The sequence below is a fragment of the Ovis aries genome, chromosome 21 (assembly GCF_016772045.2).
Source record: "Ovis aries strain OAR_USU_Benz2616 breed Rambouillet chromosome 21, ARS-UI_Ramb_v3.0, whole genome shotgun sequence".
Classification (NCBI taxonomy): Eukaryota; Metazoa; Chordata; class Mammalia; order Artiodactyla; family Bovidae; genus Ovis; species Ovis aries.
Genome location: NC_056074.1, coordinates 41,034,877 through 41,042,034, shown reverse-complemented (window position 1 = coordinate 41,042,034; position 7,158 = coordinate 41,034,877). Strand labels below are relative to the sequence as shown.

Here is a 7,158-nt window from a genome sequence, read left to right as displayed (position 1 = left end):
AAATACTGAAAAAAAAACACAAAACCCAAAGCTCTTAAAAAAATAAAAAAAAAATTATGATTTACTGTGATGTTTTTAAGCAATCATCCTGTATACACCAGATGGGCTTGGGGTGAGAAAGTCTAACTCATAAATCCTTCTCAGTTGTACCAAAATTTTTGTGAATACTGAATTTAATAATAAAGTCAATGAGATGACTTTAGGCATTTAATTAAATATGTAGCAAATTTCATTAAAAATTTTTTTTGGACCCAATAAAAGTATTTTTCCAGACTCAACATTTTCACAGCCTCTGAAGAGCTTAGAAGTCTCTGGTGTCTAGGGGGAGAAAATGGCCCTGAGGTTCAGGCATGTCAGGGCTAGAAACACTGGAATGAGACAGTCAAGGTCCCTGCTCTCAGAAGTTTATACAGCCCAGTGGGAATAAGCAGAATAAGGGCAGAGTGTGTTGGGTGCTAACAAATATAGTGCTTTGAGGGAGCGGGAGGGTCCTTACTCCGAAGAAGCAGTGTTTAGGCTGACTGTACCGCTGGGTAGGAACCTGCCCCCTACAGAGCAGGCGGAATCTCTCCAGGAGGAAGGAACAGCCAGTGCAAAAGCCCTGAACTTGAAGATCACTTGACCTGTGGCCAGGAAGAGGATCATTGTGGCGGGGGCTTAGTGAGGGGCAGCGAGAGAGCAAGAGGTGAGTTCAGATGGGGGACAGGGACCAGGTGATGCCCAGCCTTATGGAGATGAGATTTTATTCCAAGTGGACGGTGCCGGTTAGGTTGTGTTCCCTGGGGAGCAGATTTGGAGAGGGTGGCTGGCGGGCGGGAAGTCTGCTGGGAGCACTCTAAGGAAACAGCCGGGGAAGAGAAGGGAAGGAGGCGAGGCCGGGCCGCGGGAGAGTTTTCGCTGCCCTGCAATCTCAAGGGACACCTCTTCCCACCCAGCAGGGAGCTCTGAAGCTGGGATGACCCTTCAGATTTGTCATTAGATGCAGCTGCCTGAGGAAGTGGGCATGACTCGGCAGCCGAGGCAGTCCTCGAGGGGCTGACAGCGGAGGGCGGTATTCCTAGCAGCTGGACACCGAGTCCATCGCTGACCCTGAAGGGGGCTCTGCTCTGTGGACACCCTGGGAGTGGCCAGGACCGAGCTTCAACACCGCCATCGTGTGGCTATAATAAGTCACAACAGCCGTGAACTCAGGACTTCCGGTTACCTTTCTCGATGGGGAAAGCGATAAGACCACAGGCAGTAGCCTCAGAAACTAGCCTCACCGCACCTCTTTGCTGCTGCTGCTGCTGCTGCAAAGTCGCTTCAGTCGTGTCCGACTCTGTGCGACCCCATAGACGGCAGCCCACCAGGCTCCCCCGTCCCTGGGATTCTCCAGGCAAGGACTCTGGAGTGGATTGTCATTTCCTTCTCCAATGCATGAAAGTGAAAAGTCAAAGTGAAGTCACTCAGTCGTGTCTGACTCTTAGCGACCCCATGGAAGGAATCAGTCAACATAATAATGTCCACCACAGCTGCCATTCAGTGAGCAGATAGGAGGAACTGCATGATCTTAGGTAATCTAAACGCATCAATGCAAGGAGGCTCAGAACAGGGGAAAAAGACGTGTGCCAGGTATGGAGTCCCGTACCAAGGGCACAGGTGCAAGGCCTGTACCAAGGCTACAGACGCAGAGCCCAAAACCAAAGTCACTTCCAGAACTGACCGAGCCCCACTGTAACCGTTGCCAAAAGTCCCCCCGAGCCTTACCAGCCAGCTTCATGACCCTAAATTAGGCAAAAATGCCCATCCAAGGATTTACCTTAGAGCACCCTAACCAATCACCTAATGCCACCCTTCCAGCAGGAATTTCCTTTATCTTGAGGCTATAAAAATTGGCTACTAGCCCAAGAAAAGTACCGGATCCCCCTTGAGCCGGCCCATTGTTCTAACAGCATCCGGGCTCTCCCTGGCCAGGCAGGAGGTCAGCCCACTGTGCCTGCAGCGCTCACATTCTCTCTGCTCTTTGTTCTTAATAAACTCGCTCCTTTCTGAAATATTCTGTGTCTGGAAATTCTTTTCCAACTCATGCTCAGGCTGACATGACACCAGATTACATAATAGTACACTGTGGTGGAATTAGGATTAAAACCTAGATGGGCCTATTAGTGGATCTCACCTCGATCAGGTCCAACACGCTGTTTTAACAGTAAATATTTTGCAATGCCCTCTTTACATCCCCAGCATCTGGACTGTGCCTGATCAATAGTTGTGCACTCCATCAATAGTTGTTAAATGAATGAGATGAAGTTCATGGATAATATCCTACCTACCAACATAATTTTTAAAGTCAAGGAAAAAGAAAATGAAAGCAGTTTATACTAAATAAATCTGCAGTTCCACATGGACATGCTCAGTCAGGATCACACTGAAAGCTATAACAAAGTGATTATTATGAACTGTGGTGGTTTAATCGCTAGGTTGTGTCTGACTCTTTTGCAGCCTCAGGGACTGGAGCCCACCAGGCTCCCCTGTCGACAGGATTTTCCAGGTAAGAATACTGGAGTGGGTTGCCATTTCCTCCTCTAAGTGATCCTCCCAACCGAGGGGTCGAACCTGCATCTCTTATGTCTCATGCATTGGCAGGTGGGTTCTTTACCACTTAGCGCCACCTGGGAAGCCCACTGTGAACAGAGATCACCCTAAATACTGATCTGTAAAGACGTGATCTTCTGAAATGGTGAATATCCTTCATAAAGATCTGAACTCATACAAAGAAAATTCTCCCCTGGATTTTAATTTTAGTAGACTTCCTGGAAAACTGTTTACATATACAACAGAGTTAAGGGTTCTTGGTGCAGATAACTATAAACAGATTTTTCCTCTTTTAGAAATTGTAAGGCGAGTGCGAAGAAAAAGAGAGCAAACCGGGCATTCAGGCAGAGATTTATTATAGGAAGAAAGAAAGAAAGTGACTGGCTTTAGAGAGAAACCAGTGCTCTCTTTTTACAGCCAACCCTTCTTATATCCTATCGATGGGAAACTGTGCCCTGGAGGGAGGGGGCCTCAGTTTATCTTTAGCCCACAGCTGGGGTCTTGTGGTCACATAGTCGAAGGGGTCTCACGGTTGGGTGGGCATGTAGTCTTGAGAAACTGGCATCAGCAGGGAAAAACAGGATGTCTCCTTAAGGAAAAAACAGGATGCCCACCAGAGTAATGTGGCCACTGTGACTTCATCCCTTGTTTGCAGGTCACCACAATGGGCCATTTTTAACTACATGGTATGAGCCCCTTGTGAACCCTAACAGAAATAATCAGTGGCACGTTAGAAAGCTGTGCAGGACATGGAACTCTTCTCAGTAATGTGGGACTGTCTTGAACATTGAAGAATGTCTAGCACTGCTGGCCCCTGTCTGCTAAGGACCAGGAGAGCTCCTATCAATGTGATACAAAAATGCCCCTACAAATGTCCAAATTCAAATTTCCAGGGACAGTAGATCTCCTTTTGAGACCTTTGGTGTATGTGAAAGCCTAGCCATCTAAGCTCTGCTTTATTGGCCTGCTCTTTCTGAGCTTCCCTTCTCCACCAAAGACCTGGGCTTTCACGCTCTCATTTCTCATCACACCCTTTAGGACTCTCTCTGTAAATATTTGTTTGCTACTAGAAGGTTAGAACTGATGTGATAAACGAGGTGCATTCCTATCTTCCTATGTCTACAAAGAGGCTCAGGGGGGATTCTGGTAAAAGATGGCAGAGTAGACGGACGTGTGCTCATCTCCTCCTGCAAGAGCACCAAAATCACAACTAGCTGTTGAACAACCATCGACAGAAAGACACTGGAACCCACCAAAAAAAGATACTCCACATCCAAAGAGAAAGAAGAAGCTACAGCGAGATGGTAGGAGGGGCACAATCACAACAAAATCAAATCCCATTCCTGCCCGCTGGGTGACCCACAAACTGGAGAACAGTAATACCAAGACGTCCTCGCACTGTTGTGAAGGTTCTGAGCCCCACATTACTTTGCCAACAAAGGTCCATCTATCAAAGGTAGACAGAGATAAAATATTAAAAGCAACAAAGGAAAAACAACAAATAACATACAAGGTAACTAGCATCAGGTTATCTGCGGATTTCTCAATACAAATGCTACAAGCCAGAAGGGAATGGCATGATATATTTAAAGTGATGAAAGGGAAGAAACTTCAGGTAAGAATACTCTATCCAGCAAGACTCTCCTTCAGATTTGATGGAGAAATCAAAAACTTTCCAGACAAGCAAAAGTTAAGAGAATTCAGCACCACCAAATCAGCTTTACACCAAATGCTAAAGGAACTTCTCTAGGCAGAAAACAAGAGAAGGAAAAGACCTACCTACAGAAAATAAACCCAAACCAATTAAGAAACTGGTAATAGGATCATACATGTTGATAACTATCTTAAATGTAAATGGATTAAATGCACCAACCAAGAAGCATAGACTGACTAAGCAGATGAAAACATATGCATGTAGGCACTTCCACTTACCGCATCACTCTGCCTGACCCCTCAGATTGTATGTAATTATTTTATATCGTTAGGTTAATCATGTTCCCGTTATGGCTTGCGATTGTAATTATCTTTTATTTTTTGTCTGGCTGTTGATTGTGAAAACTGATGAACATTTGTCACTGTTATGATTATATAACTATTACTCACTTAATACCACAGTATAATGACTAGTCAACAGAAAAATAATAGATTTCTATATCACCAAAACTATCATTTAATAGGAAAACCTGTAATCACTTTTTAAAATCTAGATGCATATCAGAATTATCTTGGAATGTTTTGAGAAATACAAATGTCCAGGTATTGCTTTTTTTTCTCCAAAGCTACAGATATGTTTCTAATGAGCAGCCCTGTTTAAAAACAACTGGACTATGTGAGGATCTTTTACTTTTCTCTAGTTTGTTTCACTTTTTCTATTTTATATTCAGCCGTCCCACTTCATTTAGTTTGTTTTCCAAGTTCTCCATCTCTTCTTTCTTTTTATATATTCTTTCTCAAGCCTTTCTCAAGCATAGTAGAAACACTTGTATACATGTATGCAAAAATAATATGTATAATATATATATTAGAAAACTTACCAATTTTTGACAAACTAAAAAATTTATGACATTTTTATTCCACTTGTTTGACTTAGTATGAATAGAATGCTAGATTTCTAATTAAAAAAAGATATGCAACAAGCAACAAAGATTTATTGTATAACATAGGGAACTATAGTCAATATCTTATAATAAACTATAATGAAAAATAATTGGAAAAATAATATATTGTATATGTATAACTCAATCACACACAAAAAAATTCTACTTTTTGAAATTTAGTAATGTCTATCTTTCTGCCAGCTTTTCTAAATGTCCTATGGATATCTAATAACAATGCATGAGATACAAATTTTTAAATATATTTCTGTAGGATATAAGCTTAATATAAATTAATATAAATAGAGATCTATTATATTTAAATTGTTAAGGACATCATTCAATATGCTCCTATTTTTATTTTTCTGTACTTGATAAAATATTCTCAGAGAAATGTTAATATGTCTATGATTATATATGCATTTCTTCTGATTTTTGCTTTATGTATCTTTGTTTCTTTGTTGTTAATTGTCTAAGTGAAAGTTGCTCAGTCATGTCTGACTCTTTTGTGACCCCATGGACTAGTCCATGGAATTTTCCAGGGTAGAATACTGGAGTGAGTAGCTGTTCCCTTCTCCAGGGGATCTTCCCAATCCAGGAATCAAACCCAGGTCTCCTGCATTCCAGGCGGAGTCTTTACCAGCTGACCTACTAGGGAGGCCCTGGTTTTGATGGTTTATGATGTCTATCTTTTTTGTGAATTGTACTTTTTATCATTAAAAATATTCATCTTTACATCATTTAAAAACAAATAAGTTAATAAATTTAAAAAAAAAGACTCACAGGGGCTCCCCTGGTGTCTCACTGGTAAAGAATCTGCCTGCCAGTGCAGGAGATTCGTGTTCGATCCCTCTTGCAGGAAGATCCCACATGCCTTGGAGCAATTACGCCAGTGGGCCACAGCTACTGAGCCCACATGTGGCAACTCCCGAAGCCTACTCACCCTAAAGTTCGTGCCCCACAGTAAGAGAAGCCACTGAAATAAGAAGACCTCGCATGGCAAGCAGAGAGTAGCCCCTACTTGCTGCAACTAGATAAAAGCCCACAGGCAACGAAGACCCAGCACAATCAAAAAAAAAAAAAAAACACAACCTTCTCAAAAAGGCTCAGAGAGGTAATTTTCTCATAGTCACACAGCCAATTTGAAGTGGCCAAGCCAGAATTAAAAGCTGGTCAGTCAGTCTGAACCAAAAATCTATGATTTTGCCCTCTTTTCTCCTGACTGTCTCCTACCTCTCAGGCTTGGGGAAACAGGTCTTATGAAACTAAAGTATTTCACTTACTGGGTAAAATTTTGATAAGTTGCCCATCATTCCTGAAGGTCAGGAGGTGAATTGGTGATGTCTGGAAATGATTCAGATCATACAGTTGTTAACTACCATTTTCCTAAATCAGGTGAAATTCCCAGAAAGAAATCCTGCTGTTTGCCTCACCTTGTCCTAGAAAGTCCAGTTCCATCCCACCATGTCCTGGCTGTTGGGGCATCCCCCGGACACTTTCATTTCTGGGCAGCATTTTTCAGTGTAAATGCAGACTTTCTCAGACCCTAGTGGCAGAAGAAGGTAACATCAACCCCTTATCCTGGGACTTCGGGATGAGCGGCCATCCACTGAAAATTCGGGTCTTTAAAGACGTGCTGCGGGAATGCTCTGGCAGTCCAGTGTTGGGACTCCGTGCTTTCACTGCCATGGTTCAGTCCCTGGTTGGGAAACAAAGATCCTGCAAGCTACACAGTGTGGCCAAAAAAAAAAAAAAAAGTGCTACAAATTTTGCACGCCATTCCTAATATCTGGGGGTGTTTCAATAGAAAATAAAATAAACTTCATCTCAGTGTAGACATTGACATAAAAGGGCATACTTTTCAAGCAAAAGTGTTCCAAAGATTCACCCACATATCTCAAGATCCTTACCTAGACCTGCTGAAGCAGAAGAAGGGACCGTGCATGGTCAGCTACCCGCCACCTCTCACTCTAGACCCTGGGCCACTGGTGAT

At 42.7% G+C, this 7,158-nt stretch overlaps 1 long non-coding RNA gene across 1 annotated transcript; it reads left to right on the top strand.

Moving 5' to 3' along the window:
* Positions 1-589: 589 nt before the first annotated feature.
* On the top strand, positions 590-5,900 carry LOC121817473 (uncharacterized). Its single transcript, XR_006057390.2, has 2 exons — positions 590-685; positions 936-5,900. It is a non-coding gene; the product is annotated as an uncharacterized LOC121817473 (long non-coding RNA).
* Positions 5,901-7,158: the final 1,258 nt, after the last annotated feature.